Consider the following 24,176-nt stretch of genomic DNA (forward strand, 5'->3'; position numbering starts at 1 on the left):
CCCTAGGATCACAGGAAGAATCATAGGAAGATTTCTCCAATGGATCTGTCAGTTCTTTGGCCTGTAAAACTTCCAGTTTCGATCTCTCCCATCACCAAAAATAAAATAAAATAAATAAACCACCAAAAAAAACCCACTAAAAACCACAAAACAGCCATACACTGCTTTTACTGAAAGACAGCAACTTCTGACGAATGTGAGTTCACTCACCTCTCCCATCTTAGTGAGATCACTCAATTACAAGGGAACAATGGGGACTTCTACAATGTGTTGAGGTAAAATGTATTGTGCGTAAACCTAAAAGTAAGTGCTGAAACTATAATGTTACTTGTAGCAGTTTAAAATTCTTACCTTAACATATTTGAGTTGATTCAATATTTAATTTTAGAATTCTTAATTTCAGTGATAAATCTGAATTTCATTTGAAATAAGACCATTGCTTGCCTGATACCACTTAAAACCTTACAGACCTAATGAATAAATTTGAAAAAATCAGTTGAAACAGTAAGAAAATAATTGAATATTTTCAGACATTTCAAGATTCCTGGCCAAAAGTTTGAGAAATAAATCTGAACATTGCTCACTTTCTTAAAAAGATTTTTTTTTTACCTGTAGACAAAATTCTGATTTGAAAATATTTTATCACGTTGAAAAGCAGAAACATTTTTAAATAAATGCATTTTCCATTAGGAATAATATGAAACAGGTGAAAACTCTGAGCAAAAAAGACTTAATTTTGACAAAAAACGTTTTTTCATACCAACATATCAACACTTCCTTGGTAAGAATTCTTTGTGTCTGGAAGTTACTTCTGATATACATGGTGTAAGAGAGGGAAGAATGAAGCTCTGGTGTGCATAGCACTGTCAGACGTATTGGAATAACCTCAAAGGTATATGAATGAAAATCCCAGTCAGACTGTCCCTACAGGAAACAGTCCATTCAAGGTCTGGATTCCTTTCAGAGAATTCACTAGCAATATATATTAGCATTTATCAGTAAGCATTAAACAAGTCTTACAGGTATGTTACTGTCTGTTTGTTAATGACCAGTACAAGACTTTTTCCAGGGTCACTGGCTCCCTGTTTGACTTTCATGAGAACAGAGCCAGTGAATCTCTGGGGCATGATAATTCTTCATCTCTTGCAAAAGACACAGATTTATCATTCAGCTCTCCAAGGGGAACGCAGCACGCTTGGATTGCGACAGTTACTTTCTGACATCTAGTATTTAATGTACAATATGTTACTTTTTGCATGTATGATTGGAGGTGACTTTTTTGTTTTTTTTTTTTAACCTATGTTAATCTTTGATTTGTCATGTGAGGGCTGGTTTATTTTCCAGGTCCATTTGGAAATATGTTGAGTCCAAAACCATTAAAAATTCCAAAGTCTGGGTTCATTTCACTAGGAATGAGCATTTCTGAAAGAAAGGAGACTTGCAAACTGTCCTGCATGCAGAGCTAAGGGCCAGGAATCCCTCAGCTCCAGCTCCTGTACCCAGATACTTTTGTACAGGTACCAGATACAAGTGAGTGTCGTCCATGCATGTACATAGTAAGTAAGTGGAGATCCTTCTGACTGCCATTTACTATGACAAACAGTGCTTGCTTTTCTCACTCTTCAGGGTGTGCAGATTGGCTCTTCATGCTGAGCTGTTCTCATTTCCCTTTTAATCTCTAAAAACAAAGACATTTCAGATTTCACAGAATCACAGAATCACAGAATTGTAGGGGTTGGAAGGGACCTCCAGAGATCATCGAGTCCAACCCCCTGCCAAAGCAGGTTCCCAAAAGCAGGTTCCCAAAGCAATTTCAGGCGGTGTAATGCTATATCCTTCCCCTGGCATCCTCAGCTGTAACCAAGATCCATGATTAGTGAGAGGGAATAGTTTGGCAATATAAAAAATCTCATATTAATTTACTAGACACTATTTTGGTATCTATGCAGACAAACAGCTTGGGTTTTCATGAAATCTATATTGAATTATGAAGATTTCATTGTCTGACTGGGTATCAGTTATTACATCATTTATTTAATCTAAAAAATCCCCAGAATACTCAGCTGTGAAAATTCTCTCTCTCCTGTCCTGCATTTGTTGTCTAGGCATAGGAGGAATGCTGAACCTCTTCTCTGTCAATGGGCAGCAAATTCATAATTCATGAATTAAACCTCTGTAGTTTCAGGCAATGGACGAGGGACATCTTGATCTGCAGGTTTTGTCTGGGCAGTCATTGCTCAGTAGCCATCAACAGGCATTTCCTCCTAGAACTTGTCCTAACCTTGTCAGTAACTCTTGTATCATTTCAGTTCCCAGAGCATCCTTGTAGCAGCAAACTCCACGATGTAATTATGCATTATGCAAAGAAATTTGCTTGATTTAAATCTTGTTCTGTCCAGGCATTTCTCTCAAAGGCCTCATGGACTTTGATTTCCCTCCTGCCTTTTTTTCAGTCTGTGATGTCTCCTTCAGCTGCATTGCTTTCTAGTTGAGGATTCTCAGTGTATTTAGCCTTTTTTGTATGCTTGCTGTTCCATAGCTGCTTGTTCTTGTGATGTTCCCTTTTCTGGTATGCCCCCATTGAGATGGATACATGATTTGACAAATACATTCAGCATGGATTTGTCTAATGGCACCACGATGCTCCTTGTGTTCTGATGTCCTCTAGCAATTCTCACCACCCAAAGGGACACTTTATGTCTGTCAGAAAGCATGGCAAGCACGCACAGAGCACTCTTTATTAAACATATCTGAGTTGATTTGTAGGCTTCTACTTTATGATTCCTACAACATTAACAAAACAAACCAAATGAGCAGAAGCGAGCAGCCTGTGCAGGATGAATCATCTGGCAGCAAGTAGCATTTGATTGTATTTACCACAGTGTGAGCAAAGCACTTGCTGTGAAGCTTCAGAGAAGGCTGACTTGCATGTGGTCACCCCTAGGCCAACCCTGGCCTCTAGTGTTCTTGCTACTGTATCTCATTCATCTCTTGTCTTTGGAATTTCTATTAATCCTTGAAGCATCACAGAAGTACAAAAGGTTTTCATTACATATTGCTGAGTGTATTTCCTTAAGAAGGTTCTTGGCATCCCATGGAAGTAAATGAATCACTGGCTCCTCTGGCTGCTGCATAACTACTTATTGTTTTATTGAACAAGAGAGTAAGAAGTCACATAAAACCTTGCATACTATAAATGGCCAGGGTATAATTCAGACCTGCCCATGTGCACATTAATTTATGCATTGGTCTTTTTGGAAAAAATGTCAACTGAATAAATATAGCTTAGTCCGAGTACTTGAACCACAAATGACTTTTATTATTTTTTTTGTTAAATTCCATTCACTTTTTTTCCCTTCTTTTTTTGGCTTGTGAGCTTTTTGAGTGTGGAATGAAACCATTTGCTAACAAGAGGAAAGAGAGCTGGGGCTATAGAAACAGCACATACCTTTTCCAAAGTCATTAAGAGCAACTTTTGGCACTTTCCATATATGAGACATAAAGCTTTATGAACCTAACCCTTAATCTCTAGGTTCTCTAACTGATTTATATGTTTACTTACGGCATTGTGTCTTTTCTGCTTCTAAAGAGTGCAGTCAGGTCTCTTAAAATTCATATGCAAGAGACCTTCTTTACATCAATAGAATGGTGTGAATTTCAAGAAGTACTACGAGCTCCTTAATGCTTCAGCATCCCCGGAGTCTTGATTGCACACATTTTTTTTTGGAAAAGCTCAATCTTAGTTTCTTTCCCACAAGCCCTTCAGTTTGTCATAGCTTTTCCCAGAGGCTCTCCCAGGGCCTGGTCCCCTCTGTGCCAGCTGTGAGGTGCTAAGTTTCTTTAACACTGACTGATGTCCACGAGTCACTGCAAAGAGGTGTTGACTACCTGCAGCTCACTGGGAAGCTGGTGGAAGGAGCAGGTGCCCAGCATTCCCCCAGAGGATGGCAAACTTGGACGGGTAACATTGCAGCAATGGAAAAAACTGCAAGAGGAGTATGATCACTCACTATGATATCCACGGATTTCTTTCTTCTTCAGACACTCCTTAGATGGTGTGCCACCGATACTCTATGCAAAGGATGCAGGCAATCTGCCTCTCTGCAAAAATGATGACTCCTGAGAAACAGCAACAGGAGAGCTAGGAGAAACAGCATACATTACGTGTACTAACCAGCTGGCTGGAAAAAAGGAGAAAAAGCAGCAACCAAAACCAAAATGGTCACTTTAGGACTACAGCTGCATGTCTGTGTCAAATCTTGAGGGCAAGTTTTGCTAAAACATAAGCAAAGCATAGCGGGGAGCTTTTCAGAAAAGCTTCCTATAAGTAGGCAGTAAGAATCGAACAACAGTTGTGTGCCAGACTGTCACTGACTGATGAGCTGATGGTACGCTCTATACGCACATGTGCAGCATAGATGATATAAAATGTCACAAACAACCTGACCTAGCTTGCTTGTTGCTTCTGTCCCATTGGAGAGACAAAAGTACAGCCTTATGTGCATTATGCTGTTCCACACACATATCAGAGGCAGATTTGCAACAGCATTAAACTAGAAATGTAAATAGATGGAGAACTGATGCTTGACATAAAGAGAGTCATACATTCAAAACTTTTCAGAGGAACTGAATTGTAAGTAGAGTTTTCTTGCTCTGTGTATAGCAATTGGTCTTGCCAGTACCTCAGACTGCACATGTCTAGTTGGGAAAGCTGAGCATGGCAGATAAGTTAACCCCATTTATACGCAGAAATGCAAATTACATATGGAAATCTGAGCTTTAAGTAATCCTCTAGATGTGCAAAATATATTTACTGGTCTTTACAAAGGCATGCATTGCCACCATTTCTTTTTGCACTGCTGGGTTCCAGATGTTTGGACTGATTTCATATTGATCTGCTTGAAATGAAGGAGAGCTGGTGAAGCTCTGCTCCGGAACAAGTCCTGTTTTCTTCAGAACTTTCTCTCTCCAGAACAAAATAAGTGCACGGACACTTACTTTCAGTGATTTTGACAGGATTCCCATTGGTGGAACCTTTTAAACTCTTTTGCTGGTTGATCACTGCTCTTCTCTACAAAGAGGATATTGGAAAGTTCTGCTACTGAGATGTTTTATAACATGTTAGAGACAGGCAGGATGAAATTTATGTCACCTAGTTGTAAATGACCGTATTACCAATTGCCAGACTAACATAAAGTTACTTTAGGGTAAAACTATGTCAGTGTCTTAAGCTGAATTTGGATACTACTTCTGAAGCAAATACCCTAATTGCTACCATTTTTTTTTTTTTTCTCATTTTGCATTGTGAAGTCCTCAGAGTGTGCACAATGAGTGGATTTCTTTTGGATAAAAACTAAGTCAGAAAAGGATCTCTAGAGGAGTATCTAATGAGCACCTGATGAAGACATAGCTTTAGGTCCACTTTACAGTCAGTGGAAAGAAATGAGTAAATGCTAGCCTGGAAGTCTTAATGCAAGTGTCTTCTGCTACTTTTATATTTTAAAGAATAAATAAACTTCTAGCTCTATTGATGAAGATGATGATAGTCCCTATGCTCTGCTCACAATGCGTTCATGAAGCACCGGCGAGTCAGGATCTCCAGGATATCAATACAAAGAGCAAAACCATATACCAAAGCCCTTTTCTACCTTTGACATTGATCTGATCCCTGGAAATTTTCACACCTACTAAGAAACACATATTTCAGGTTTCTGTTGGTGCACCTGAAATGCTACCACTTCCATGATGATACTGCACCATTGTAAGCAATGCAGTATTTGTAAAAAGGACAGCATCCCCTCTTGGCATTTGATTTCTCTCTCTACTTTTACTTCAGTAAACAGAGATTTCCCTTTATACATCTCTGAAGCAGCAAATCAGTTAAGATTTTCCTATGTTTATTTACTGAAATGTTGGCTCCATTCAAGACAACCTTCACCTTGCCTCCTCCAATTGCTCCAATGCTTTGCACCAGGTATGAATGTCAGTCCTGAGCAACTCAGTCATCTCCCAGGTTGCATGGATGCTCTTAGCCATTCAGCACTGAAGTTGACAACTCATCTTGGCTTTAGACAGATACATAGAATCATAGAATCACAAGGTTGGAAACGACCTATAAGATCATCCAGTCCAGCCGTCTCCTCATCACCATTGCCACCACAAGCACTAAGCCACATCACGCAGCACGTCGTCCAGACGCCTCTTGAGCACTGCCAGGGACGGCGACTCCACCACCTCCCTGGGCAGCCATTCCAGTGCCTGACCACTCTCTGAGAGAAGAAGTTCTTCCTTATGTCCAACTTGAACCTCCTCTGATACAACTTGCGGCCATTTCCCCGTGTCCTGCTTGTTGTCTGGGAGAAGAGGCCAAATCCCTCTTCACCACAACCTCCCTTAAGGAGGTTGCAGAGTGCAATGAGGTCTCCCCTGAGCCTCCTCTTCTCCAGACTGAACAATCCCAGCTCCCTCAGCCGCTCCTCATAAGCTCTGTGCTCCAGACCCCTCACCAGTTTCGTTGCCCTTCTCTGGACACGCTCCAGCACCTCAACGTCTTTCCTGTAGTGAGGGGAAATAAAGACTATGAATATTTGCGTAACTTTTGGCTAAAACTAGCCATGGAGAGACTTCCTATTTTTAATAATGAATGGAAACATGTGCAGGTTAAGCCCAGAGGGATGTATATGACAGTAGGAGACATCAGGCTTAGGATGACATGATAGGAAAAAATGACTTTATTTTCTACTGATAATATATATGTTATAGTTTCCTCAGAATTAATGTTTCATCTTCCTCAGGAAAATCCACTTCCCTCACTGAGATAAGCGACTCAAACTTCTTCATAGTTTATTCCCTTGCAAACCAAATTTCTGCCTTGTAAAAGAGAGCATCTTCTCCCATTGCCCTCTTAGTGATAGAATAACAATCACTACAAGTACAGAAAACCCGTCTTACTCCAGCTGAGTTCAGTTGGAGACAACTGGCTTAGATCTCCTACTATTAAGGGAGGAATGCCTTTATTTGTATTATATATGATGATTACTACCTATTATCTCTGAAAAGCTTTAAATAAACAGGGACGTTAATGTCTGATTAAAGACATAATGAGCTCTGAGTTACTTGTTTCATGTGAGTGGAATTTAGGGAAATTTGAGATATGAATTAAACCCACAGTCCTCCCTCTTTAGAAGGCATGTCTGTAGTTTCTCCAGGACCTACTTCATCTTTCTCAGGTGATGTAAACCCAAAGAGCTTTCTTGGCAGTAGAGTAATGACAGTTTCCACCAAATGAGGCTCTGGCTGTTTTTTCTGCCTAACCATAGGACTTTTGTTTGCAAATGGGCAATTCTTATAAAGCACACAGCAACATGCTCACATGCATTTTGCAGCCACCCTTCGAACAATTTTGCTTTCCTGAAGAAAACTTCACTGATGATGATGCTTCACTGTTCTGTGGAATTGAAGAGTAATTTCCTTCATATTTTTGCTGGATTTCCGTGCAGTAAACAGGAGACATAAGCTGGTATTAAAGGCCAAGCTTCAAAGCCCACGAAGAATCAACATCAATCAGTCCATTTATGGATCAATCCTTTCCATGGACTTCTAAGAACTTTGATGAGCAGAAGCAGAGATGTCCTCTGTTGCTGACATCCTGCAGCAAAAAGTGGATACTTAAGAAGGTTAGAAAGACACTGGCACAGCAGCACTCTGCTTGCGATCTAGATGGACTCAACAATGAGACTAAGGCGGTGTTATTGACCAGCAGAGATGCCAAACCAACTTAATGGTGTAAGGAAAAAAAGAAATATGAAAAGTATTTCCCTAAAGATCAGCTACCCACTTTGCCATTGTAAGGAACGGAAGGAAGCTTCAAGCTATCAGACAAGAGCAGAAATAGATCATCAAAAACAAGCAGGCCTCAGGAACTTTGAACTGCCTGAGATACCAAGAGTTTCTACATGGAAGAGAAGTGCTAAGGGAATGCACCCATGTTACCTCAAATTTCCTCAGAAATTCCTCAGGAAAAGGGAGCCCCAGTGCATAACTAGAAAAAGATAGTAAATTTCACATGAAATGTCCACTGGGGAGAAAAGTGGAAGGAAGCTAGCATGTTAGTGGGCCAAGAGCTGAGGGAAGAGAGACAATACCTAGCCAGCACATGGCCCCTTGGTTTGTCCCCACAGAGGATTGCCATGTAAGCATGGAAATGGGGCAGCTTTGGGACCGTGGAGAGTCCTGGAAAGTCAGCTTTACCTGCTGCTAGGATAGATGACTTTCCCTTGCATTTAAACCACAAAACTGGAATTCACATATCTGATAGCTCTCTAGGTGAGACACAAATCCTTCCACCCTTTGTGCTGTAGTCTCTTTCCATTGATCACACTCAGCATGAGGAACGTGCCCTCCTTCCAGTTCTTGGCCAAGCTGCATCTCAACAGCACCTTTACCCACTGTAAGTGAAAGTCAATGACATTCTTGTAGTTCCACCTTTCATCTAGTGGGATGAGTGAATGCACTTATAGCTTATGCAGCACTGTAACTGCATACTGAAATGCACTGTGGTTATGTACTGGTAACTTACCTACTGCTTACATTAGGTGGAGCCTAGAAATCTAAGTATATCTAATACTTCTTCTGGACAAAGACACAGAACCTTCCTGTTTTCTGTGGAGTACAATAATTTGGCATTCAAAACGTGGGCTCTGGGTGACAAATGAAAAGCCACAGTTTATCATTAACAAGGGTACCTTTCCAGCCTTCTTTTACTTCCTCAGAGAGAAAGATTTTTGCCACAGAGACGGAGTTGTAGTTCTGAGTGGTGATAGCATAGATTGTCACAGGGACACTGCTCCTTCCCTTTGACCCCAGCCCATAGCTCTATGTGGGGTTGGATAGTTCTGCTCTCCACAGTGTTGAAGAAAACCCAAGGTACTTGCACAAGAGGGCCTGCACATGGAGGGTCCATGACCATGGATCAGCTTGGTGCAGGAGTCACATTTTCCCCAATCTCCCACTTTCTCTGAGAAAGAAATGTGAGGCCAGAGGAGAGGCAAGAGACTGAAGCGAAGACAGGCAGCCAGGGAGGGGGAGAGCAGGGGAAAAGGAGCTGGCAGAAAGAGTAGGGTGAAAACCAGACAGAAACCAGAGAAAGTAAGGATTTCTGTGTCTGCCTTTGACACGCCAGAGCAGTTCATGAGAAAGGCAAGCTTTTGATAAGAAAAATATTTTATTTTCATTGTTAACTTAAACATTTGCAGACCTCTGAGATCAGAGAAACTCTTGGGGATGCAATCACACACACAGACAGATATCACATTAAAGGCAAGAGTAAGAACAGCAATATCACCCCATATTATTTTCTCCACGAGTGAGAAAAGCAATTGTCATATTGAGAGCTGGGGGATTACAGATAGGACCAAGAGGTGGCTCATAAGGTGATCTTGTCCTTTAAAGCGGTTTCACACCCTGCAAGAGCTTGAGTGCATCTGCGGGAGAGCAGCCTCCATAGACCTCACTGCTATACCTCTGCCAGATGTGAGGGCCCACAGGCAGCATCTGATCCTGCACGGCTACAAAACTGAGTGAACCAGTGTTGGATGAAAATCCACATCACACACTGCTTGCAGTAAGTGAACGCAGAGTGCTGCAAGGGAAGTGCGCCATTAAAAAGTGGGCTGCCAAACAGTGTGATCTTCCCTCTGGAAATTTATGGCCTGCAGGTCTCCGTGTTGTTCCCACATGAAGGTATTTGCTGGCAGTGCAGCCGCAGGATGGCCACCCCCAAGTGCTGTGGGTAGGATCAAGGTGGAAGCATCTGCTTTTCCTCCTGTCCCAGTGAGCCTGCACGTGAGGATGCCTTATCATCACTGCACTGCTGCCACTCTTTGATTTCTCCTTAGGGACTTCTGGTACATTCACATAGTGGCCCATCTCTGCAAAGGGGATCATGGTCCTGTGCTTCATTCCTACAGACAGAATAGAGGTGCAGAGGTGGGCCGGTGAGACAAGCTTCTGCTCTCCATTCCCAAAATGGTTCCTCCAAACAAAGGCTGTTTGTGCCAAGAAAAGGGAATGCCAACCCCACCACAGCAGCTCTGCAACCCTAAAGTCACATACCCTCACTTCTGTCTTTTTCATTTCTGTTTTTACTAACCTCACACACACATAAACAAATGCTATTTTTAACCTCCAAAAATAAGTTTGCAGGATTTTTTTTTTCCTGTTGGGCTAAATGCTAAGGTGAAAGGACTTCATGTATTGACCAGAGTTTGGCTCCAAACATGTTGAAATATTTGTGTGAGGTTTGTGTATTGGGACTCAGCAGAGTGCCATACAGGTTGATGCAAGCGATACACTGGTTGCCACAATATTGCAGATGTCAGGATCTGTTGACTGGCCGGAGCATGCTTCAGTGCACAGAGCACTTCTTGTACCCAGCCTTGAGCAGCACAGCCTCGCACTAACGAAGGTGGAGATTTCATTTTGCTCATTGCAGTTTGCCAATCCCCAGGCATTTTCTAGCAGAGGTACAAAGCCCTTCAGAAACATCACACATGGAGGTGGCTGCATGGTGCAGTTGAATGTGTTCTTCTTCATCACTTTTCACACACTTCATAGAAACCATTTGTTCCTGGGCTGAAAAGAAAAAACCCACAGATTTTAATTGCACACAGCATTTCAGCTTTTAAATGACTCCTCTTTGCTTCAGCAACCATACTTGGCCTGAGGAAACATGGTTTGTACTTACTCATAGAGTGGAGGATCTCTCTGTTTCTCCTCCATTTCAGGTGATGCAGGACATGCCCAATGCACGATGAAGTTCCTGTGGGGTCTGTAGGCTGGGATCAACCCCAGGTGTGAAGGTACCATGGGGCAGGGGAAGGTCAGCAAGTGGCTTTGGGAGGGGGCTGCCCCCAGAGCCACCCGGCTGTATGATGACAGAGGATCTGTGCTGGACAGATAGATCATGGTGCCAAGTGCATCTCCATCCTCTTGGCCAGACCACCTAGGTCTCCATGAGACTTTTGTCCCCTTTTCCCAATCCCAGCACTAGCATATGTATGTTCTCAGGTGGCTGAGGCACAGCATTTAAATTTACTTCTCGTTGGTCAAAACTTCCACTAATTTGATCCCAGTTTTGTGAAAGAAAGAGTTAATACTGAGCAGAGACTTTGGATATTTAAAAGTGAGAGCTGGAAAAGCCAGGACTGAGACAAGATTTTAGAGTGGTTGGATCCAGGTATCCTGGCTGCTTTCAATCGGTCCCCCTGGCCGACCCCTGGCCTCCGTGCTCCCTTCTGCAATGCAGCAAGTGCTGGGAAAGCCAAGGGGCTGAGATGCTGATGGCATCCTCAGCTCCATGAGGCAGCTCCTGGCCAAGCCAAGGTGCCAGGGCTGCGAGCCAGTTTCCTCCTGATGACCCCATAAACCATGCTATGCGTGGCTCTGGGCCCCAGGCCTCTGCCATACGCTTACAAACATACCTTCTCTTAGGAAGGCTGGAAATCTCATGCTTTTAGTGAAGAATAGGTCACTCCATACAATTCTCCCATTTATGTGGGCATTTTTAGTACTGGTGCCAACACACACACATTTCCAGGTACAATCACTATCCCTATCTTGTGAAAATTCAGGTGCTTCTTAACTACTGTCTGCAAACTTGAGATTTGTGTTTTCCATATGAGGTCTAATGTCTAACCCAGGAACAGTTTAAACGTCCAGACAAGTGGGGTTAAAATCAGCAGAACAATTCCCTCTGCAGTCTTAAAGTTGAATGTCCTTTTCCCTGAGGTGGGGCAGCACATTCCCTGCAGCTGGGAAAATGAACTGGGTACCTTATTTCTCTCTATCCTCACTTTCCCATTAGCTGGAGTGTAATAAGGCATTGCAGGCATCAAGCCCGATTTGAGTCACCCCTTTGGCCTCTGCTCGATGTCCATGTCTGTGTAAGGTATAGGGTTTTTTTTCCTTTCTCTCTTTTCTGTTCAATATATCTCCCTCACTTAAGAATTTGCTGGTGAATACAATGGCTTCAGACTGGAAAGTGCTGAAGATAATTTTCTTGTTCTGTCTGAATGAGAAGCAGTTGGCTCTTGCAGGAGGAGGTTAGCCTTCTCATGTGGTTGTAATCTCTTTAACTCCCAGCCGCAGAGCTCCTAATGCCTGCTGCATAAATAATCCACCTTTCATACATGCCTGTGTTTGTCCTCATTTAATTCTTTTCTGCATTTCTGTCTCTAAAAGCTCTGGCCTTAGGAGGGTCCCACTGTAAATGTATTTCTCTGAGTGCTCTGGTTTCCTTTGTTCCTGTAGCTTTTATTGCTTGCCGTATGTCCTACCACCAGAGAGGGAGGGAAGCCTTCAACACCACAGAAGAAAAGCATAAATCTCCTGCTGTAGAAGGCAGGGTCCCTGCAGCACCCTATGTGTGTCACCACATCCTCCACAGGCCTGCAGATGTCACCTCCATGCCCATGCTCCCACTTCTGTCTATGGTGACTCTCCGTGTAGTCTGCTCTAGGACAGTGCTACACAGGGAGCCTTGGTCTGATTGGAATAAGATCCCTAGGAAAACACTCATGAGTGTAGCTAAAACCTAAAGAAAATTCTTCACAATATCTCCAAGGGCAGATGGCTACCAGGGAAGCTGAACATGTAAAAGTCCAACAAAGTTTGTAGTCTGTCATGGTGTCTTTCTGGAGGCTGGAGGAAAGCAACAAGGAAGCCACACTCTGGGATCTGAGAGCTGCTCTGACAGTCTCTCCACAGGCAATAATGACAGTCTGTCAGGGTTTCTTATATAAGAAGTAGATTATTTGTTTATAGCCAAATACTGCCTATGGATGTGAGCCAACTAGTGGGTTTTGCGTTCCTGTTCAGTGAGGGGCAAGTTCAGGTGAAACATCAGTGTTTTTCAGTCTAAATCAATGTACCGGTATATAGCTGGAGAGACCTAAGGGTGTTCCCAAATGCCTAATAAGATCACCCCTGGAGAAAGACCTGACTCTGTTAGAAAAAGCACAGGTGATATCCCAAAACAGAAAATGAAGCTGTTCCTGTATTTATTTCTTATAAATCATTATATGCATATTAAGAAACAGGATGTGCAAATATTCTGCCTCTGAAATGTGACAGGAGCTTGTTGCCTCATGGTTATATCTCATAATTCATGGCATGACATGCACCTAACATCCTGAAGTCATCTGCATGGCATCAATATTGCCGAGGTGACTGAGTGTGCAGTTTGTGGGGCCTGGAGCAGGACCTGCAAGGAGAGTTCTGTGAGTTGATGTGTCCAGAATACAGCCTCCCACCTCCTGCAAAAAGGGCTGAGGAGAGATATTCCTTCCTTGAGTTGTGTGTATCACAGACACCGCTGAGAACAGCAGGAGAGACAGGAAGGGCAGAATTTCCATAGTCACAGGCGTTACATCTTTAGATGTAGCTAAAAGATGAGAAATGGGCTTTGAGAATGATGGTTTGAGATTTAAGTGCATGACGGTTTTAAAACGTTTTTGTGTTCTAGTGCTTTTGTGAATGTAACACCTAGATCTCTGAAGAAGTAAACGCAGAACTTTTGATAAGTGTACACAGGAATTGGTTACAGTGCTGAGAACAGGCTATAACGTATCTATCATGTTTTAGATGTCAGTATCTTAAGAGTAAGATTTTAGTATCAGGAATCAAAACCCATAAGCAAGATGGGAAACAAAGACTATCAGTTTTATCCTTTCCATCAAGCATAAGCTGACATAACATTTCAATTTACTGTCATTTCTAAATGTAAACATTCTGAATGGTTTCAAACGCTCCAACTTTGCCACAGCATTACAAATCCAACTCATGATGATGAAAAGTGCAAGTATTTTGCAGCCTGGACAGCATTTAGGTTCTTCAGCAGGTAAAAAGAAGTAACAGAAATTAAAACTTGGTGAAGCAAAATTTGAAGGACTAAATCCTTCTCCTTTTAATATTTAGTTGTTAACTTGAAGGCTTCATGTTAACATAGTTTCCTTCCAGCTTGCTGATAAACAGTTTGATTTTGCTAGATGCACAGTTCTCCTCTTCTGAATCCTAAAAGCATATTGTTTATACAGCATAATCAGCAAATGAAAATGATCTTGTTCACAGAGAGTCCGGTTCCCACAAAAAATCCACACCCTTCCTTGCTCATGAATTATGGATGTCTGGGTCTGTGCTCTACCAGAAACTTGGCTGGGCTATGTAAAACCATTTTCTGGAGAGTGTGTTTTATTTTGAATGAAGAAGGCAGGCAAGAGGCCAGTAGGATTAAAATGGATCCTTTATTTAAAACACTTTACTTAAAACTTACAAAACACGGTAGCTCCTGCCATTTTGTCAGTCTTCCCTGCTTCTCCCCAGAACCCTTTTCCAGTCTTCAGCCAGTGCTCTCCTGTATGCTTGGCATCTCCCAGGCTCATTGGAGGGTGACTGCTACCAGGCCTGGTCAAAACCAAAAGCTGACAGATGGGAGGAGAAGGGGACTTTAGTGGCAGCCCCAGCCACCCAGTCGCTGCATCCATTCTCCCAGCCCTTGCATCAGGAAGGTGCAGCCGTCTTTCTGTCCTCTCAGCTCACGGAGAAGAGTTCCTTAGAGTATCACTGCAAAAAACTCAGTTGAACACAATACAAAATGCTTCCCCCTGCTATAAAATTTGAAGTTGTTAAATCATTTTGCAATGGCCTCCAATGAGAGAAACACCCCTATTAGTTTAAATGTCATTGTCTGCTGTTAGACCCACAAGTGTGGGACCCTGCCCTGAGCCTGGGTCCGCAAAGCTAAAGTGCTGCTGACCACCCCTCAGGTTCATGGAGGTGCCCATGGATCCACTACCCAACAGGTCCTCCCTGTACAGGACTCTTTCCAGGGCTGCTGCCCCAGGGGAAAATGGTCCTTTGGCAGTCTACCATCCAGGCAGCAGGGAAAAGACTTCTCCCAGGCTGAAACTTCTTCCCTTCGTCATGACACCCTCATTACAACAAGCAGCCTTCCCACATCTTCAGTGACTGTTCCTCCTTTCTTATTTAGTCTTGCCATGTTCACTGCTTATCAAGTTGCTTAAGCTCAAGGACTTTGAGTTTTATGGGTTGTCAACACCTTAGGCACTATCCTTTAACAAGCGCCCTGAGCCGTGGGAACGACATTTGCTGCCCCTGTCCCAACACCTCTGCTTCCCTGTGCCTCCTCCCGCCAGCTGGGACTCGGATGAACAGAGGAAGGTCCTTCTGGGAGAGGAAAATTATGCTTAAAGTGAGCTAAATAAAAAGGAAATTTAAAAAAGAGCAAGATCCCTGTTAGCAGCAGTTGGCAGCCACTGTGTACTTAGGAAGACCCAGAGGGTTCCAGAAAGAAAACATTTGTCTGTGTGCTTTCCAAGATTTGTTTTGAAAAGATGCCAGGCAGAGCTCTGTAGAGCTAAGTGGAAGTAGCAAGCATGATGGTGACATCTTTAAACCTGGCCGGCTACCAATGGGCTTTTACAGGGCCAAAGCGATAAGGCTCACAGATTATTTTCTTTGTTGTGAAGTCACACGGTCCTTGTTCTTGATAGCTCTGTTGGTATTTATCCTAGAACACATGTTAAAGAAATAGTTATGTCACTGAGACAAGAGCAACCACCATAATTTATATGGGAAGCCTGACATTCCAGCATAAGTAAAAAAAATCACATGGCATTTGCCTTTTTCAAATCACCTCCAGGCAGGATATCCAGTCAGACATTACCACAGCCCAATTAACCTGATAAGAAGAGAAACAGCAGTTAATGTTCAGAAACACACAGCCCTCTCCCTTTCCCTTGCCTGAAAGAAAAAACAATGAGAGTGGGATTATAAATTTATTACTGTGTCTACAATAATCAGCCCAAAGGCGCAGAGAAGAGACCTTTTGTCAAACCAGAAATTAATAAGGACTAGCATTGGGAGATCTGCTTAGAGTAGATTAGAATTGTCTTTCCCCCTCCCCATTCCATATGATTCTTTGAGCTGCAGTATCATCTGAGGGAAAAATACTGCAAAGTCTGACAAAAAGCATCAGAAGAAAATGCATACATAGAGGAAAGGCTGAGAGGAGATGGTGATCCAAAGGTTACAGGTTCAATGCTCAGAATGTCTCTAGTCCAGCGTTATGTTCTATCCGCAAAAGATGCTGAGTTAAAATGTGTATCACTGTCATTTCTGCTTGCAGATATTATTAAATTGTACATAGTAATTTATTTCCTATACTATGTACTTTTCTGGCTCATAAGCAAACTAGCATCAAGAGCTCCACAGCACTGTAAAAAAAAAAGCTGCATTGTGATGTATGAGGGTCACATCTCTGACTTCTGCTGTTTCTGCTCTGAGTAACTGAGGAAAACTGTATTGTTTGGTGCCTAGCCAGCTAGAAGCTTGTTGAAGTCTTCAATGCCTCAAAACAGAGAGAAGAAAGGAAGAAGTGTTTCTGGAAATGTGTAAATGCAAAAAATACAAATTTGTCAGCAGTCACCACCAGCAACCAGAGTGAGAACTGGATGTCAAGGATGCTTAATGCTTTGAGCATGTAAGAAATGGAGCCAGGGAAGGAGGGGAAGAACAGGGAAACACATTAAACTTCTTTCAGTGGCAAATTCCATCCTAGAGGTATATAAATATCCCCAGACAGACAATCAAGAAAGGGCAGCAGTCAACAGGAAGATGACCTTCCCAAGAAGACAGACAGCAAGACATGCTGACGAAATTATGTGTTTCCCTGATATGATGGCACTTGCTCCATATCCTGTTCCCTTCTGTATTTCAAAGTGGAAAGAGGAAAAGAGGAAGACGTGTCAGTTCCAAGGTCACACACTAAATCAACTTGTGGAGAAAAACGGATGCTCATGAGTCTCGATCACTAAAATAAATTCTCTGTGCATGACAATGTGTCCTAGCTAACACTCTCCCTGGTAGAATGCACCTTCTGCCATGTACCTATCTTGTAATCATACCACTTAGGTTATTGCTTCCTTTCTGAGCACAGCGTAATCAGGAGAGTGAAGTGCTCCTGCCTGTAATATCCCAGTAGCAAAAGTGGTGCTGCATGAAAGAATGGCTTTCAAATGGTCTGGGGAAAACACGTTCAGGGGACGAAGCCCAACAGTCAGACATAAGAACCAGCCTGCTTTTTCTTAGGCAGAGGATCAGATGGAGTGACCCATTCTGGAAAGGCAGGAATAGAGGGTGGATGAAAACTAACAGGTGTCTAGAAGTGAACTGCACAGGCTTGAGACGCAGGAGTTCACAAGATGCTGCAGATGCATGAACACCCCAGGCTGAAGCCCGGTCTCTGGCTGATGCTACAAAGTCAGCATGGGTTTGTACTCAGATTCAGAACAGCAGCTTTTTATGATTTAGCTCACATCACATGGGACAGGGTTATCATGCCTACTGGTTAAAATACATTTCAAAGCAAGCTTCAGTTTACATAATTGTAGACAAGCCCTTAGTGTGAAGCAGCAGCAGCATTTTTTTTCCAAAGCAGAGACTCAAAGCAGAGCTCTATTTCCTGTGCTATTTAAAGAGATAAAACTAACCTAAGCAAAATCACAAGACCCTAAGGAATAGCAGCTCTGTGCAATTGCATGTGTTGCATGTGTTCACTGTAAAAAATAAATAAATTTTTAAAAAAAGTGCATGGGAGTAATCATGAGCACAAAGAAGGGAAAGGTGGTCCACCTTTAGTTTTTGCACTGTGGAATTCTCTTTTCCCGTGTCTGTGGAATTTAACACATATTATCACTCGGCCTATGACAGATATGTTTTAGCAGAGCGTTCAGAAAAGCCTTCCTCTTCCTATCTGCTCTCCAAGATACTGCAGTAACACAAACCATTCCTTTCTCCATCTGTCTGCACAGTTCCTCATTATTAATTGTATTTCCCAAGGTTCTGGAGTGTCTTCAGTAACCTTGGGAAATCTTGTTTTCAGACTCCAAATGTGGTTTCTTCCCTGATCCCTCTTACATCCCCCTCTTTAAAATGAAAGGCTCCCATTCATAGTTACCCTTTCTTTCCTCCTCTTTTGCCAGTTTTCAGCCCAATATGCTCATTGTCCTTCTATTCCATGACTTCAGACCTTAGACATTTTAACCAACAGTGGAGAATGTTGTCAAATGCTTTCTGAAAAACAGAGCCTATAATATCCTTTCCCGTTCCTTACCAGGGCAGTAATTTCCTCAAAGAATTTCAACAAATTAGTTAGGCATGATCTCCTTTCCTGAATTGATATTACCTGTCTTTAATCAAGCTCTGCTTTTCCAAGTGTTCCCTATTTGATTCCTTAAAGGAGTTTCAGAGTTTTTCACTTTGCAGTGAAGTCAAACTGACAAGTCTGATTTTTCCCAGCATCTAGGGAAGCTGTCTCTTTGTTTCCATTAAGAAAAAAATGATAGGAAGTAAATTTCAAGTATGTCCAGCAGCCTCCCACCCAGAGACATTTCTCCCCTTGAATCCTTAAGTGCAGTCAAGAAGGGGACACATAAGAAGACAAGGGTGGGATGCAACGTAACAGACAAGCGTGTGCAATTGGGCTTTGTATTTTGAAAGCGAGGAAATAAATCAGAACCAGCATTTCTGAAGCGGTCTGAGGTTTAGATACATGAATAAAATTTATGTTCAGTTCCTCCCACAGGTGGGGTGATGACCCTACAGACAGACAACGCTGTCACTAACCTGCAGCAAAAGCAGTCCCATGGACCTTGTTGGGAATCCTTATGACTGAGAGAACAATATGCTGCTTCTGCGTCTTTATCCTCTTATTTCCTTCTTGCCATCAAGCTCCATTCATAAATCAGACGCCCAAAAAGGGACTCCTGGCTCTTCAGTCTGGTCTCCTGGTATCACAGGCAATCACATTAAGTCATCCCTTTCATAAATTCCCTCCTAAATCTGTATAGGTTATCTGCTCATGTTACTCCCACAAAAGACTATTCAGAACCTCATCTCTCTGCAGTTCTAATTTTCTTTATTCCTATTTCCAGACTACATTTTTCACGACCCATTAATGTCCATATGTCTTTGTGCCAAAATTTTCCTTCGACTTATATCTTGTTTCTCACAGGACGTCTTTCCTTCTTGTGCCATTTTGCTCTTTTCACTGTTTTTCTTCCTCTCTCCTTTTTGCTCTCATCTTCTCAAAATCCTATCTTGTGAAATACTGTCTAGAAAAAATGTTGCTGGATCAGGCACCGTTCCATTGGGCTGAAAAACTGTCACTGAGAGGCTGGATACATCAGAAGGGACATGATTTAGATACCATACATCGGCCAAACTGCTGGCAACAAACTACTTGTACCACGCTCTGGCTAAATCATGCTATTTTAAAACTCAGCAGAAAAGATTAAGTCTAGTATTTGAGATATGCAAAGGCAATAGGCATGGTCATTCAGTTGTGTTGCCTATTCTGGAAAAAATCCAGAGCCATCTTACCTCCTGTAAATCTCACATTGGTTGATTTCTCATTGCAGAGCTGATATGAACTAATTAACTAAAAGATTCTAAAAATAACCATGGCCTTACAGCTGAGCTCCTGGGGCCAGTACAAAGCCTGGCACAACGCAAAGGCCGAGGGTATCACCCCAGTACTGCACACCTGCTCTCACAGTCAGGGAAGGGGGAAAGCGGGGGAGCAGGAAGCAGAGTGGGCAGCCCTGGGACACGGCATCACCTTTCAGCACCAGGTCCAGCCCCAGCCAAGGGCTGAGACACACAGAGACGAGTAGGAAGAAGGAGGCAGTGGAAAATGAGCAGCACAGCATTACTCTATGTGTTTTTGGGAAGCACATAATATCAATCATACTTCTCATTACTGCAATGCAAATGAAGGGCAGCCCTGCAACACTGGTGGTGGAACAAAGCAGGGGCTATTTTCTGGAGGGGGATATTAATACACTAGTCATAAAGTGCGTAGTGCGTGGTCAGACCTTCATGCAGCAGTCAGACAACCTCCTCCTTTCATAACCAACAGCTTTTCACTGCAGTGGCCACTATGACCTAAGAAGCAGCATTACCTCCATTATTAAATCTTAGCCCAATTCAGAGAGGGCTTCCAGATCTTCTCCAGAAATGATAGAAAATTCCTTTGTAAAAGGCTAATATTGGAATATTGAATGCTAATATTTTGATGGGCCATTAAAAGACATGTTCTATCACAACATTTTTACTACCTTTTATCAGACTTTTCTTTTTAATAAGATTTCTGATTGACCTTGCAGTACTATACCTAGAAAGTGCATCCTTGCTACAAGGACTACAATCTGTGCCTGGTGTCTTACTAAAATCATTCACTTTCTGTTAAATGCTGTGATTTGGTCAATTTAAAACAGTTTGATTTTGCCTTGCAAGCAGACAGTCAGCTGAAGATGTGCCTCATTTCCCAAACCCATGCCCCAGCCTGCTGTTTTTGGCTGCCTTTTCAATGCTGAATGCTAGGTCAGCCCCCGGTAGTCAACCACGCCGCCCTCCCTTGGGCCTTACCAGGGCTCCACATGTGAGCTGAGAAGTGAGGAGGGGGACCTGGCTCTGCCCTTTGATACCTACTGTGCCACTCATCCTGACTCGATGTCCTGGGGAGAGCAACGTGACAACTGCAACCGCTGCTGCTTGAGCAGCTGGCAAGGTTCCCCCGCTGTTGTTTGCCTTTGGTAGCTTCAAAGTGCACCACCACCTCCTCCCTGGGGGCCACCAGATGCAGGTCTGCGACTGCCTCCTTTGTACTCCATGCCCACTGCTACACAACTTTGGGAAGGAAACCACAGAGAAATGAGCTGTGAGTGCATCCCATGATCCTCCTATGGTGGGCTCAGAAGTCACAGTGCTGTAAGCCTGCCTCCACGAGCAGTGATTTCTTAGCTGACAGTTGTGCATGTGGAAGGCTAATAAGCTCTCACACTGGTTTTCAGCCAGCTAATAGAAATCAGTTGTGGTTTATAGCTAGCCCTTGCTTCCATATGCACTGAGGAAAAAGTCAGTGGTACTGTCCACTGAAGTCAACAGCATTTTTTCCATGTCCAGTCAACTCTCAGTGTTATTCTCAACAGACTAATACAGAACATACGTAAATTGGGATGTAAGAATATATTTAGTATATTGAGCTTTGAAAAATGAAGTTAAGATGAAGAATGAACATCAAGGGAAAAAAAAAAGAATGGCTGGGAATATTTCTATCAGGGCACAGCTAATCCGTGACCTGGATGCGCTGCTCCCAGGTGATGGAGAGCTGACTGTGTTTCAATCACAAATGAGACTTTTAATTTCTGCTTTAAACCAAAGTGAGCTTGCATTCTCTGGGCTAACCTCCATCTTTTTCTCATTGCAGAACTTGGCACTACTCAGCACAAATAGCATGCCTCACTCGAGGAAGTGCGGGAGTAATGAAGCAGGGCTCTCTGGGTGCTGCCTGAGATGCATTAGCGGAGCGGTGGGGCACTTCCCACAGCACCTGCCTGGGCTGCTCCTGGCAGTCTCAGAGCTGTTGGGTTTTCCCTTTCCCAATCTCCAGACGAAAACAACTTTTAAAGAGGCAGTTCCCATGACATGCTCAAATTTGGCAAGTAACGGCAGACACTTAGGTAGAAATAGAGAATTCACCCTTCCCCATTTGTCACGACCTCTTCACCTTTGCTCTGTTCCACATCTGGTCCTCTAAGTCCTTTCCTCCACCTCCAATGCATCCTTTCTTCTTTCTTTTTCTCCCTTTGTAACTTATCCCCCCCTTATGTTACCACCTCTCCAAAACACAATAGCGTGGACCTAACATGATGTTTCCTGCTATCATTCCCTCCTCACCTCCTCACCGGTGGTCCTGGTTTCTGCTGTGAGCTCTTTGGGAAATGGCCTTCCCACCACCTCCTCTTTGCATCTACTGGAGGGAGACCATGGTGCTGCCTGGTCAGCAGGCCGATCAACATAGCTAAAAGCAGTGATAACGACTAACAACTTGGCTCCTTGTCTAATTAGTTTCTACATATGTTGAGTATATTAGCTATCCTTCTAAAAAAAAAAGTATTTTGATTCTTTAGAAATCATACAATATCAGAAAATAGGAGCAAATCTATAATTTATACTTACGTATTCAAGGGACAGAAGTCACCTCACCTGACATGTGCCACTGACCTAACAGAATGTGAATTTTGAACTTAAGCAATAAGGATGAATTTTTCACAAACCATTTGAAGATGGAATTACTGCCTAATTTTCTTAATCATTTTGTATGACAATCAATGAGAAGCAAGTCCCAAATCGCTCCTAAACAGTTTACAAGTCAAAAGAGTGCTGAACTTTGTCCAATAATTATTCATTATGAATTGTTCGCACAGCTGTGCTCTACATGCAAGGGAAGCTCAGGTGGTCTTATAATCTCTCCTCACGCAAAATATTTTGTTACGTGGGGAAAATAGTCATTCAGAGGATGCTCAATTTTTATATTCTTGTAATACATTAAGAAACTGTTTGATTCTGGCATCTGTGAGGAATTCACTACAACAAATTGTCTCAGAATAGTTTTTAATGGAAATGATTAGAATGGTTGCCATTAAGAAAGAACTTTGGTCCAGTAATTACCACACAATCCCAAATGATGTAGTACAGGAAAATATATTTATCCCAGAGACAGTGTGTGGTAACTGATGGTAAAAGTTGCTTCTTTAGGAGCAGCCACCAAAACTCCATCTGTTTTAGCTAAAATATCTGTCCAAGTGACCCCAATTTCAACTTTATGAGGCTCATATTAATAGGGAATCTGAAGAAAATGAGCCAGAGTTTAGCTTCATGTCACTACTCACATTTTCAAGCTCTTTATCAAGTATCTCTTAAAAGTGTCCTGTATGCTTGAGCTCCGAATGCCTGCCTGTAAGTGATGGACTCATCTTTAAAGAAACAGATCCACTTAATGTGTTCAGCTACAAACATGAGCCTATTGGTGCATATGAACTAACATGTCACCCTGTGATTGATGTTTCCCTATTGCTCTGCCAAAGTACATTAAGTTAAGCTCCTTTTTGTCTCCACAAATAGTAGGGGCTACAGATGCCCCTCATTTGTAATCCTCAGCAACTAGCACAACCGAGGGATGGGAAAGGGTGCTGGTACCCCTTTGCCTGCCTGAAATGGATTTGGGAGATTCCTGTACAGAGCACTATAACAAGAATAAAGTTCCAAAGCAAGTGAAAGCAAAGAGGAAGGAGTACTGACAGTGGCTGGAAGCACTGCCAGACCGATGACAGTATCTCTGAGCCCACACTCGCATTCGATGGTATTTCAGCAGCATTCATGACTTCGATCTTCCTTTCCTTTGCTGTTTGTACCTCATGTGCCACAAGAAATGTGCAATGAGAGAAGTCACTTCCAGCGCTTTGCTGGTATCCCGGTCCTGCTGAAACCCATGGCCAACCTACCGACGACAGCCAGGATTTCTCCATCCCCCAGAGCATGTCGAGGCACCTCTGAAAATGGTCTTTTTCTCTTCAGTGCTTGTACACAGGGAGCTCAAACACCAAGCGCCTACATTTTAAGGTCATACAAGAAAAATTCCCTTAGGCTCTGTCCTTGGGCTGCTTGCTGGAGGCTCGCAGTGCAGCTGCTGACTGTATAAAGAACCCACTGGAAGTACTTGGAACTTGTAGAGCTAATATCAACTCTTGTAGGACACTTCCAATGTGTCTTTTCTCAAAACACTGTTGTCTTCCAAAAAAGAGAAAGGCCTCTGGCTTTTCACTTGGTGCACACACCAAGCATGTTAAAGCCATTTCTGGGCATGGCATTTGGGTGCCTCATTGCTGATAAAAATGTCCTCGTGCTGTTCTAGGAGCACAAGTGCACAGGGATGCATGGGCCAGCCCTCAGCACTGCTGCAGGAGGAGAAGGGGATGGGAGGAGGACATCGATCTTCTCTTTTACCTCATGTCAAAGGTATTTCCATCTCTCATGTGAAGAATGCATGTTGTAACACAGATGTTCTTCACTTGATGCATATTACAAAGAGTGAATTTATGCCGCTTCACTTTCAAAATATATAGAGAAAAAAAAGAGGAAGAAGAAAAGATAAAACAAAGTAAAGGTGACTGCAGTCCTCTGTGAGGAGCCTGTAGGATGAGAATTGGTGTCTGGCTCTCGGTGTGGCTCAGAGGAGCAGGGCTGTGCTCTGGCCA

The sequence above is a fragment of the Tetrao urogallus genome (genome assembly GCF_951394365.1).
Source record: "Tetrao urogallus genome assembly, chromosome: 1".
Lineage (NCBI taxonomy): Eukaryota > Metazoa > Chordata > Aves > Galliformes > Phasianidae > Tetrao > Tetrao urogallus.